This window comes from Bos indicus, chromosome 17, assembly GCF_029378745.1.
Source record: "Bos indicus isolate NIAB-ARS_2022 breed Sahiwal x Tharparkar chromosome 17, NIAB-ARS_B.indTharparkar_mat_pri_1.0, whole genome shotgun sequence".
NCBI lineage: Eukaryota > Metazoa > Chordata > Mammalia > Artiodactyla > Bovidae > Bos > Bos indicus.
Window position 1 is genome coordinate 48,934,842 of NC_091776.1, and position 13,228 is coordinate 48,948,069.

Here is a 13,228-nt window from a genome sequence, read left to right on the forward strand (position 1 = left end):
GTGTATATTACTAAGAACACAGAAAAGAAGGGCTATATGTTGGCCTCGTGAGGCAGCTATAGTCATCCTGCTGATGTAACAGCAAGCCCTGACTATAGTGCTTGCTCTTAGGGATGAAAAATAAGGAAGGCAGCAGGCATTTGTTTAGCCTCTGTGGTGGCACTTTTGTTATTATTTATAGACATCATTTCATTTAATGTTCACAATAACTCTAATGGGAGTACTACTATTGTCCTTTAACATTTCATTCATTCATTCAACGGCTATCTGTCTACTGCTTACCATTTGTCTTGCCCAAATATGGGGTAATAGCAGTGAACAAAACAGATAGAAGTTTCTAAACTCATGGATCTTGGATTCTAAGGCACAGACTCTCAAAAAATATGCAAATGGATCCATTCTGTAAGACAGTGATATGTGTTACTAATAAAACTAAAAGTAAGGGGAAAGTCTGATTTGGGGGTCCAACTTTAGAGAGGGCAGATGGAGTGGGTAAGCTGGTGGATTTCTGGGAGAGGAGCTTTTAAGGAAGAGAAAACCAAAAGTACAAAGGCCAGGGAGTAGAGGAAAGAATCATTTTTTTTTCCCCCCCAGAAGAGGCACTCTGACCTCTTACAGAACAGAGTGTGTAGCGGGCAGCAGAGGAAGCCTGGAATTTAGTCAAAAGGAGGGCAGGAGTGATGGAGGCCTAGACTGGGGAGGTAGGTGGGAGTGATGAAGGGGAAGTATGGACCAGTTATGCTGTTGGATCAAGGTGGAGGCAGGAGCCTTGCTGATGGGTGGATGTGAGCTGTAGGGCAGTAGGAAGAGTCCAAGGTTTTGGCCCAAGCAAGTGGGCACCTAATGGTGCCTTTCAGGGAGGTACGAAAGACTTGGGGGCAAGCGGTCTTGGAGCATATTGGGGCAGTTGGGGAAACTGAGGCTCCAAGAGGCGGTTAAGTCACTTGCTAGAACATGGCAGTGGTGACATTGAAAAGCAGCTCCCCTCCTGCCCCAGAGATGGCGAGGTCAGCTTGTAGCCACCAACTAGGAGTTAAAATTGGGTTTTATGTTGGTAAGACCCACAACCCTAGTATTGTTTCTCTTTTCTTTTCTTTTTTTTTAAAGAGTTTTTGATGTGGACATTTTTTAAAGTCTTCATTGACTTTGTTACAATATTGCTTTTATATTTTCATTTTTGCCATGTGGGATTTTAGTGCTCTGACCAGGGATTGAACTCATATCCTCTACATTGGAAGGTGATGTCTTAACCACTGGACTGACAGGGAAGTCCCTCCGTTCAGCAAATTCTAGGGTCTCTGCCTAGTTAAGGTGGGGCTGGGTAGGTAGGGGGGCTGTAGAAACAGCACGTCCTCCTCCCTCCCCACCCCTACTCCCAGCTGCACTGTGGATAAAGATTCCAACCTTGTGCCATTCAATAAGAATGTAACGATTAAGGGATATTTATTGGAAGGCCATGACCACCCACCCTTGATCAACTGTGTCCCTATTTGCTTATTTTCTATCTATAGCTTCCCCCATCCCTTTGTCAGCTCCATGGGGGGTGGGTGACAGCTGACCCACTCACCCCTGTGTTCCCAACCCCTACCAGTATATGCACGAAAATAAGCACTTGTCCAGTGAATGACTTTTGTGAAGCTGTAGATGGCTCAGCAGGTAAAGAATCTGCCTGCAATGCAGGAGGCACAGGAGACATGGGTAGATATCTGGATTGAGATAATTCCCTGGAGAAGGAAATGGCAGCCCACTCCAGTACTCTTGCCTGAAAAATCCCATGAACAGAGGAGCCTGGTGAGCTACAGTCCAAGGAGTCTCAAAGAGTCGGACACAACTGAGAACGCAGATTACCAGCCCCATTTTACTAACGAGGAAACTGAGATTCGCATATTTTACCTTCAGCTCACTTAACCAGTAATAGAAACACCGATGACAATGACAATATCATTCATTAGGTGCTTTTGAATTGACAAATAATCCTGTTGACAACCCTATAAGACGTAGTCTTTTTTATCCCATTATACAGACTAGGAAACTGATGTCCAAGCGGTGAAGTGGCCTGTTCCAGGTCACCCAGCTGGGAAGTTGCAGAAGTGGGGTTGGATCTATAACGGTTCATCCCACTGAGCTGTGTTCATGTGTATGCTTTGGTCTGCCCGCTCCCCACCCGAGGCATCTTGGTCACTGGCCAGACCAGTACCTTCGATCAGGTTCCCTTGCTAGATCTTTCTATTTTTGACAAACACTGAAAAATAATGCCTTTGGAATTTTCACTTAACCTTGCAGAAAACTCCCTGGTGCCTTGGGCTACCCCTGTGTCTCTACCAGAACTCAGTGTTTATGGAGACAAATTTCCCCTGAAGGGAACATGGGCCTGGGTTCTCCAGGTAAGATGAGAGGTGCAGGTGACTTTCAGCCTGTGAGAACAACTTTTAGAACTGATGCTCAAATGCCCCCACACCTGACCCTGATCCAATTTCCCTCCTGGTACCTGCCACATTCCCAGACTCTCATTGTCCTCGTAGAGACCTACAGAGTGGATTTTTGTTCCCATCACCTTTCCTCTCGGGGTTCAAGGTCAATACATAGTCCGTTTAGGAAAAGATCTTGGCTAATCTAGCTTCAGATTAGGTTACAAATGGAAGTGGTCACACTGACATTTCCTTAACTGTTTGCTGCGTCATTGTCATCATCTCTGACATTTATAGATCTTTTGCTTTGTGCAGAGCACTATCTTCAGTACTTTGGCTGGTGTTTGCTCATTTAATCCTCACCATGACCTGGCTTCCCTGGTAGCTCCGATGGTAAAGAATCTGCCTACAATGCAGGAGACCTGGGTTCTATCCTCGAGTCAGGAAGATTCCCCTGGAGAAGGAAGTGGCAACCCACTCCAGTATTCTTGCTGGAGAATTCCATGTACAGAGAAACCTGGCAGGCTACAGTCCATGGGGTTGCAAGAGTCAGACATGACCAAGAGACCAACTCACATATGATCTTATGGCTTCATTGTTGTTATTAACTCCATTTACAAACCAAGAAATTGACATACAGAGTTTAGGTAACACATCCAGTGTCATAGAGCTAGTAGTTGGCAAAGCTGGGATTCAAACCCAGCCATCCTAGAATCCCTGCTCTGAGTAATCAGTCCTCAGTCTTTGTTCTGCAGACTCATCACCTTGAGTTCTTGTTAATGTGTTGACTCCAATTCACTTGAAAGGGCATGGAGACCCACTTTTCTGCCTCTCTATCAAGACCCCAGACCATCTTGATGCTGCACCTCCATGAACCATCTTTTGTGTAGCAATTCCTTAAATCCTTACCTTATTCCGCTCCCTATATCTTAATCCAGAGTTATATTATCCAAACTATGTGTATTTGAAGATGTCACCAAATTTCCAACTCTTCCCTGCTTCTCCACACAAAGCAATCCTAGACACATTCAGCACCTCACATCATTCCAAGAGCAGCTTGAGATTGGAGAGTTTGCCATGCAGTCAGTGAATACCAGTTATTAAGTACATGTCTGTCACTGAACCTGATATTCAGCATGGCAACTGGCTTGGGTCAAGGTGGTGGCAGCTCCATCACCTGAATGCCCTCAATGAGCAGAGTCCCTGGCAAAGTGGCAGCAGACACACACACACACACGCAGGCACACACACATGATGAACAAGAGATGGCAGCCTGACATTTGGGGGTTGTTTGTTCCTGCCCCGTAACATAACCCATCCTCACCGAAACATCAGACATTCGCGTGCATTGCATGATTCATCCAATTCAGTTTTGCCCTTATTCCTTGTGGAGTATCAGGTCTCATTGCAGGAATAATAGTCTCCGTATCTTGTCAATCTTTAAATCAATAGCCAATTGATGAGCAATTATGATGAGTAAACATTGAGTTTGGAGCCTGTCCTTAGAAAGCATAATAGAGGAGACTGAATATACCTCAGAAAACAGGCATACAGGATGTGTTGTCAGAGCCTGGGGAAGATCAGAGTGACTTCTTTACCTACCTACACTCCATCAACACTGACCTTAAAAGCTCTGCTTATTCTCCCTTCAGAGACTTTGCACCTGCTGTTTTCATTCCAAGTCTTTGTCCTTATCATTTCCTCTCCTTTCAAATGTCCTCCTTTGGTGAGGTTTCCCCTCCCCCTCCCCCCACCCCTCCCCCCACCCCCAGCAATCACTTCCCCAGGACCCAGGACAGAGCCAGGACATACCCTGAACTCAAGAAATATTGTTGAATAATTTCTGATTGATACCTTTGAGGAAGTAGTGTTTGATCACAGGGATGGTGAAAGATTAACAGTGAAGATGGGAAAGAAAAAAAGAAAGAAAGACAGGATGGCAGAGTCTTTGTGGAAGGAAGAACAAGACAGGAAGATAGTATGGCCCCCAAACAGGAAGAGCGATTTTTACTCCTGGGCAGTCCCCATAATAACCAGAGAGAAGAAACAGATGACTCTAGCTCCAAGGTCATTGACATTGACCTGCGGCGGCTTCAGCCATGATACTGGTGTCACCCTCTTCACCTCTAAGGCTTTTTGGTTTTGTTTTCTCTGTCTGATAGTCATGACTCATCAGGACCTAAACTTTGCATTTTTCCATAGGAAGTAATTCAATTCAAACTCAGGCATGACTTCGGGATGCAACATAGCACTTATATGGTGTTATTTATTAATCTGCGTTTTAGAGCCTCTCCTGGCCGCCTGCGATGGCATGGCTTAAGATTCATTACAGATCCAGCCAGTTTCTGGGAAGGAGAGATACTCATAACTTTTACATATGATTCACTGTGTTCAACCACCTTTCTCAGGTTGAGACCATCCAGGTAACTAAAGGAACTTTGTATCCAATAGCTAGACCCACTACAATGTTCTGGACTCCCCTTAAAACTCTCTGATGGCCTTTTACAAAGATTGAGCCTCAAATGGAAAACTGCCAAAATTGTGTTGTTTCAAATACTTGGAACCTTGGAACGCCAATGCCCTTAATTTATGTTTGAAACAGCTCTGCTCCCTAACCCACCGGCAGGCAGCCTCCAAATGGTTATAGAGTCAACAGTGCCCCCTGGTGGCGGCAGCTGGTATATTCTGATGGCAGAGAGAAAGAAAAGCTCAGATTGCTGGGCCTCAGCTAAAGGGGCAGGCAGACACGCATGCTAACATGCTTATGCAACATTTCACACTAATGAGTGTCTTTTCTCTCAAGAGGCAATATTGGTCATTATAGGCCCCTTTGCCCCTGACTTGTGAGCACAAGTTCAAATAAGTCCAGGGGGTGGCCCATCTCCTATAGGATTTCAGTCAATAGCGTTTCCCATTTGAACCAGTTGCCTTAATGGAGCCCAGGAGACTGACATTGGATCCCTATGGAGGATTGGAGAGATTAAAGCTCAGGATGGTTGGAGTTAGGAACAAGGCTGGTGAGAAGATAATACATGTATACAGAAATCCTAAATTTGGGGCATTATAGTTACTGATGGAACCCAAATGCCACTATTCATTGAGGTCCAGTCAGGGAAGCAGATCCACTACGAATAGGGAATTTATTTTAGGAATGAGGCCTTCTATCATTTGTGAGAGAAGCTGGAGATATAACCGTCCAGAAGGGGGAGTTGGAGCACAAGTAAAAACCACTGACCAGCTTTCCCGGAAGCACTAAATTTACTAGACACATGATTCAGAACAGGCTGTGCTTTCAGCTCCTTCAAGATGTACTTACTGGAACTTGCAGAAGAATCTGGAGAGGCAGGTGTGCCCACACTCCAGGGTAGGATGTTCAGAGATTATGTGAAGGAGCTCAGCTTCTTTCATGGCCAACTGAACACCTATGGGATAGATCTGCACTTGGGTAACAATGGTATTCTGCATAAAATACAGAACAAAAAGAGAAGCGTAAATGCATGAACAAAACCATTTCCCTGAAGATGCTAAAGTATGAATGGAGGCAGGCAGATTCCAGAAGGAGGTTGAGATTCGGAAGGAGGAAAAGGTGTGGAAGACGTTTCCTGTTTTTGCGGTTTTTCCCCTAAGAAGAGGTCACAGTTGCTGCTGCTTGTGACACCTCTTACTCCTGTTGATACCCACTCTTCCTGGGCTGAAGGACTGGAGGCCAGAGTTTGGAACCGTCACAGGGAAAGTAGAAGGGGAAATCCAAAAAAAGGAGAGTCAGAAAGGAAGATCCCCAAATTCCATGTATAAACAGCCCATGTGGTTGAGGGATCCATGAGCACGTGGAGAATAAAGTAACTGTACTGACTTGAGCTGCAGACCAAGACACTTGTGTTTTTGGTTTTTTTTAAATCCAACCAAAATAAAATAGTTAATGCTTTTCTGAGGAATATAACAGAACCCAGAGTCCACACAGCATAACATTTACAGTGTATGGCGAAGCATCCAAAATAATTTGAAGGTCAAAAGCCAAGAAAGTGTGAAAGCAGAGCCTACAACCCCTCCTTTGGCCATTTCAGCGACTTTCTTGGTGCTCATTTCTGCATTAGGCAACTGCTTAAAATACCTGCCGTGGTTTCTTTCTCTCTTTTTAAAAAAGATGTATTTATTTTATTTTTGGCTGTGGTGAGTCTTAGTTGTTGCACCTGGGCTTTCTCTAGTTGCAGTGAAAGGGGACAAGCAGGGGCTGTCGTCGTGGTGCACGGGCTTCTCGCTGCGGTGGCTTCTCTTTTGCGGAGCACAGGCTCTAGAAGCTCGGGCTTCAGAAGTTGTGGCTCGTGGGCCTAGTGGTTGCAGCTCATGGGCTCTCGAGCGCAGGCCCAGTGGTTGTAGCCCCCAGGCTTCATTTCTCCACGGTTTGTGGGATCTTCCTGGAGCAGGGATCGAACCCACGTACCCTGCGGTGCCAAGAGGATTCTTATCCACTGGACCACCAAGGAGACCCTGCCATGGTTTCTGTTTCCTGCCCTGCTTCTTGGCCGAAACAAGCAGTAAGAGTCGTGGTGACGTAGCACAAGGGGAAACTAGTAAGTATCTTGCATTCCTGCAACCGAGAGTGATCACAGGATCAAGAGGAAAAACTAAGAGGTAAATATGTTCAGACAGAGGGATAATATGTGTATTTTCAAATGCTTATGGAGAAAAATGAACTTTAATTAAAGTCTTGCCTTTCCCACCTCTTTGTTGTATACTAAATCTTCCTTTTTCTTTTTCTTACCCCTCCTTCTTCTCATCTTGACCAAAAGTGAATATCAGGCATTTTCTTAGGAGATCCATATTTCATAATCAGCAAGTTAGGGGGGGAAATCCCTGCTTTTATGGAACTCTTAACCTCTCAGCCTCATTTTAAAACATTACTAAACTTTGGGATAATTATACTCACCTTTCGGGTTGTTCTGGTTAATCACAACTCTTTCAGATGCCCTTAAACCGAAGGAAAAATGTATTTGCTCCCACGAATGGGAAGTTCAGGGATGCAAGAGGCTTCAGGTATGGCTGAATCAAGTCCGTGAAAGAATCCTGTGCCTGATGTATATCTCTTTTTCTTTCTCTATCGACTTTGTTTCTTTTAAAGTATTAGCTTCATTTTCTCCTACAAATTAGTTTCCCAGAGCTTCAATTTGCTCATCTGTAACATGGAATATCAATACTGCTGTCTTCAGAGAGTGGTGCTCAGATTTCATATGTTGTGTGATTCAAGAAGTACAGTGACCAGCACATAGTAAGGGGTCAAAAATCATAGTTACTATCATTATTATAATTATATTCCAATATGGGTATGGGCGTTAAGGCAAAACACATGTCTGTTGCATCAGTAATAAATATTCACTGGGCCCTTCTAGGCAATCCAGTGGACCTTAGAAGCTGCTAAGAAGGGACTTCCCTCATGATCCAGTGGCTAAGACTGAGCTCCCACTGGAGGGGGCCTGAGTTAGCTACCTCATTGGGGAACTAGATCCCACATGATACAACTAAGAATTTTCACGCCACAACTAAAGATCCCACGTGCTGCAATGAAGACCAAAGATCTCGCATTAAAAGATCAGGTAGAGCCAAATAAACAAATAAAAATAAAATATTTTAAAAATAGCCTTCCTCTTTTAAAAAAGAAGGATCTTAAAAAAAAAAAAAAAGAAGCTGCTAGGAATACAATGGGAGAGGACAGAGTATTAATTTAATCTTGAGCATGAGAATGTCACTGGTATGAATGTCCCAGAGAAGTTAGGGGTGACTAATATCAACTGTTCCCATGACGCCTGAATGGCCAACCGAGAGATGCTCCAGGGAATCTGCCTGTGGGCACAGAAACTGGTCTGAAAGACAATCAGCACTAAAATTGGCAGAAAGAAATGAGATTGCTAAAGAGCTTCTCTGGGGGCTGGGGGAGGGGAGGCTGACGATGGAGCCAGAGGCTCCAAGGAGTGCAGAGGCTCCTTGGCTTATCCCTGCCCCATCAGAATGGTGCCCTCTGTGCCCTTGAGCCATGGGGCTCAAAATAATGGGACCACAGAGCTGGAGCATACCTGCCTTTGTGAAGGGGAAGCCTGGCTCTGGAGTAATTTGCTATCATAGGATGCCTCTTCTCCAGCAAATGGAACCCGCCTCCTCTGAAAACTGGACCTCCCTCCTGCCCTCAGAAACCTGGGCCTCTCTTTTCAGCCCTCTATCCTTGCTTGCCTTCTCTTCCTAATACTCCTAAACAAAAATCATAAGAACTAGTATGTGTTAGCACTTACAATATGCCAGGTTCTGGTTTAAGCAACTTTTTCTGGATGAATCCATTGGGTCTTCCTGAGTCACCTGATTCCTCATGCAGTACTCCCCCTAGAGTCCCTTTAAACTTCAGAAGGAGGCTAATTCTTTACTGAACAGGAGGCAAGATCTATATTAGTCTCCCCATTTTGCAGATGAGTAAACTGATGCACAGTGAGATGAACCATGAGTTAGTTGCTGAGTAGGGGATTAACTCCAGATCATCTAAGTTCTGATTTGGTACTCTTTCCAATGCACCTGAGGTCTCCCCATTCTTTCAGTTCCATGGAACAAAGGCATGTGGTGCCAGCTGGGCATTTTTTTTTTTTTTTAATTTTTTGCTACAAGAACAGAAACCTAACCTAAACTATTTGGAACTGTATGGGTTCTTACTACTGAATATTCAAGAGGTTGGCTACCCCTCAGCCTGGCTGGATCCTGGGGCTCAAACAAAGATACAAAGAGGTAGACTTTCCTTTCACCTCCGTTCACCTTTCTTGTCTTCTCAGCTGGCTTTACTCTCTAGTGGGGTGGCCCTAGATGATGGGCCATGAGGGTTCCAGATAGGCATCCTACCAGCTTACCTGTCTCAGGAGACAAAACTCTGTTGCCCAGCAACTGGATCACAAGTCTCCTCTTCCGACATCTGAGATTCCCATTGAAGTAATCAACAGTAGATGACGGATTAGAATTATCTAAGTGGGGTTCCAGTTTGCTCCGCAAATCAAATGCTATTGAATGTGATAAACTTATGGATTTCACACCTCGCAACGAAATGGTTTATTTAGGCCTTACTGCAGAGAAGGGAATAGCCAGTGGTGGCTACAGATTAATGGAACTTCTTAACATTATGTGAAGGAAGAGAAACTGGGAGTTTTCAAGAAAAGAAAATGCCAATTTCACTGCTTGCACCAGCCAGAGGCAGCCTGAAGGAGACGGAAGCAGGGGAGTGAGGGCCACCCCAAACGCTTGGCTTCTGTCTCTCCCATCACCTTCTTCCCTGGGCTCACAGGGTCCCAGGATCAGCCCCACCTTGCTGAAGATTTACCCGGGGAAATACCCACTCCCCGAGAATTTCATTAGGAGTAAAAGAGAAACAGCGTCTTCTTGCTCATGAAATTGTTCACGTAGATTACAAATTTGCATGTGAAGTAACTCACAGGGCAAGTGCATTCACTCGGATCAGATCCTCCAGGCACCCCAGTCCACACTGGGCAACCGCTCTTCCCCAAGACTTTCCATTGCTTGCAGGCGTGCAGATGTCATAGCAAAGGGCACAGAGCAAAATACAGTGCTCCCGAAGACGTGGGGCATGTTGTGAAGACTTTTCTTTTTTTTTCCTACAGCTCTAAGTGTTTGCCTGTCATTAGCAGCAGCAGCAGCAGAGCAGCAGCATAAACCATTCAGCCTTTGTATGGGTAACAATGTATTGTCTTTAAAGGGTGGGGCCTTTCCAGAGGCCTTTCCAGACCTCACATCCTCTTGCAAAGGATCTCCTTCATCCCTCTCCAGAAGAGAAGAGCAAACACAGGAAGAAGCACCTGGTGCAGAGCCCCAGTTCCTATTTCATGGATGTGAAATACCCAGGATGCTATTAGTCACCACCGTCTTTAGCCACGCAGAAACAGTAGTTTTGTGTGTTGGCTGCTGTGCTGTTCTCTGCCAGTCTACAGGAGGAAAAGCAAAGCTTACAGAAGAATGTTCCTTCAGATGAAGCAGCACTAAAAGTACCCTGTGTCAAGATGAATAGGAAACCATCCCAATTAACGTGTTGGATTTTTAAAAAAGGGTGGGGAATTTCCTGGCCTTTGGAAAGATGCGTTATTTCTTCTCTCGGATGCAGGTAGGTCCTTCTAGCTTTCTCAATATGCTTGTTTTATATATTTTATTTGAGTTTGGCTGAAGACTCTCTGTGTTTGGCTTTTTTTCTTTAAAAGCCATCTTTATCCAATCCTGGGATCTCTTGTCACTAATAGGTGTTCTGTGAGAAGCCTTTAGGGTGGGTGGAGGTTAGGGTTATGTCTCCTGATTCAAGTGATCCATTCCAAACCCTTCATCATTCCCTTCCTACCTGATGCATCATAATTCTGTTGCTCTTTTGCATGACGATCCCAGATGACTCTTCTTTCTATGAGCAGGGCCATGAGTGGAGGTGACATCCTGAATGTATCACAACAGGGTTGACCCAAGAACGAAGCTGGCATCCGAGATGGCAGAGCCAGAAGAGGGCATGAAGATATCGTTTTAAAGTAGCCAGCCCAGGTGCCCTTTTATTAATGGGGTAATAAATTGCAGCATCCGGCAAGCCAGGTCAGAGGAGCTTCCTGAGGCTGGAGCGGTCCGTACGTTGTGCTGGAAAGGATGCGGGACCTTTACACCTGCCGGAACGTCTCTGCCTTGCTGCCCGCAGGCGGTGACTTTGAACACGTCACCTGACCTCTTTAGCTTGCCTCTCAGAATGAGAACATCACCAGAGACAGTCTCACGGACATCATGATCCCTGATGCTTACTTTCCTTTGGTTTAATTTATTTGGGCCTCGGGAATTAAGGAACTAGGTGTTCCCAGCAGCCATGCTGTTTTATGGCCATCGCCTGGAGGGAGCAGAGGGAAGGAAGGAACAGCTGGTGGGTGTGTGCTGGGCCCTTTTAACAAAGCATCTCCTGAAATCCAGCTCAGCAGTCCCACCGACGCTATGCTAGTACTCTTTGCATTTTATAGTTGGCACTACCAAGGCCCAGAGAGGTTGAGTCACTTGCCCAGGGTCACACAGCTGGACGGTGACAGAGGTGGGCTTTGAGTCCTGGTTTCTCCAAATCCCAATGCCCTTGATTTTGCTATTTCTCTCTCTCAGGGAGAGGAAGAAGAATCACCCTCTCTAAGACCTTCATGGAAATGTTTTGTTGTTTTTTTTTGTGGGGGGGTATTTTTACTTTAATTGAAGTATAGTTGATTTACAATGCTGTGTTAACTTTTACTGTACAGTAAAGTGATTCAGGCATACATACATATCCCTTTACCCATTCTTTTCCACTATGGATTATCATGGGATATTGAATATAGCTCCCTATGCTATACAGTAGGACCTTGTTGTTTATCTAGTCTATATTTAGTTGTTTGAATCTACTAATCCCAAACTCCACGGAAGGAAGTTTTACATACCAGATTTTCAGATTTCACTAGATTTGTATATTTTGGGGGCTTCCCAGGTGGCTCTAGTGGTAAAGAACCAGGCTGCCAGTGCAGGAGATACAAGAAACATGTGTTCGATCCCTGGGTTTGGAAGATCTCTTGGAGAAGGGAACGGCAACCCACTCCAGCCTTCTTGCCTGGAGAATCCCATGGACAGAGGAGCCTGGTGGGCTACAGTCCGTGAGATCACAAAGAATCAGACACGACTGAAGCGACTTAGCGTGTATATTTTTCCACATCTAGAACCACTGTAAAACCAAGATAGTCAGGTTGAACAGAGAATTAAACCAGCAGAGGCTTCAACATCCAGCTAGTCTTATGGCCACGTCCAGTTTTTCTTCTGCAGCAGGGTGAGCCCAAAGTTGGCCTTCTAGCAACCTTTCTTCTGGGTGAGCCCAAAGTTGGCCATGAGGAAAGCAAATGACAGAAAAGCCTCTTAGCAACCTCTGGCTTCTTTCTTGGAGATTTGCCTTCATCTCATAACTTCTTATCAGCACTGAATTCAATCAGGTCCTTCAGCTGTCCAGTCGACTTTGCCAGACAATGCAATTCATAAGCCATGGAGATTCAACTCATGGCTTCATTAATTTGATCAGGGAAATAAAAAGTATTTTATTGGTGCTTTTTAGGTGGGCTCCTTTGTTTTTATCATTAAAAGGGAGGTTTTAGGGACTTCCCTGGAGGTCCAGTGGTTAAGACTTCAAATTAGGAGGGGAGGGTTCAATCCCTGGTCAGGGAACTAAGATCCCATGTCTTGCAGCCAAAATACCAAAACCTAGGACAGAGGCAATATTGTAACAAATCTAATAAAGATTTTGAAAATAGTCCACATTAAAAAAAAAAAAAAACTTTAAAAGTCAAGTGTGGGAGGGCTTTAGCATAAGCACACAGTCATTGGATATTCGGATTTAACCTGCCTGGATCTTACATTTGATCACATTTAATTTTCTTTGTTCATGTTAACTATGATCAAAAAGCCTTGTAACACAGTAGACGGGATCAAAATGGAAATCATGACAGCCTACGACAATGCCTAACCACATACTCTGCTCCAGGAGACTCATCCTTTTGGGACTCCAGGACAGGTGGTGGCTTCTGTTCTCACAGGTAAAGAAGAGTGTCTTTAAGATCCCAATTGTTCTGAAACAATTTCTCCCAACAGTGCAAGGTGAATGACTGCTTCAAAGGTATAAGGTCATGGGCTCTGTCAAAAGACCAGAGATTCCTCTTTGAGGACATAAACAAATGCAAAGGTGAAAAAGTCTTTGCACCAATGAGAAAGGGAAGTTCTTGTTGAACCAATATGCTGAGGCTGCTTTATGAAATAAAAAT

General features: G+C 44.7%; 1 pseudogene; it reads left to right on the forward strand.

Annotated features, from left to right (window-relative positions):
* Positions 1-954: 954 nt before the first annotated feature.
* Positions 955-10,422, forward strand: LOC139176663 (small ribosomal subunit protein eS27-like; annotated as a pseudogene).
* The last annotated feature ends 2,806 nt before the right edge of the window (positions 10,423-13,228 follow it).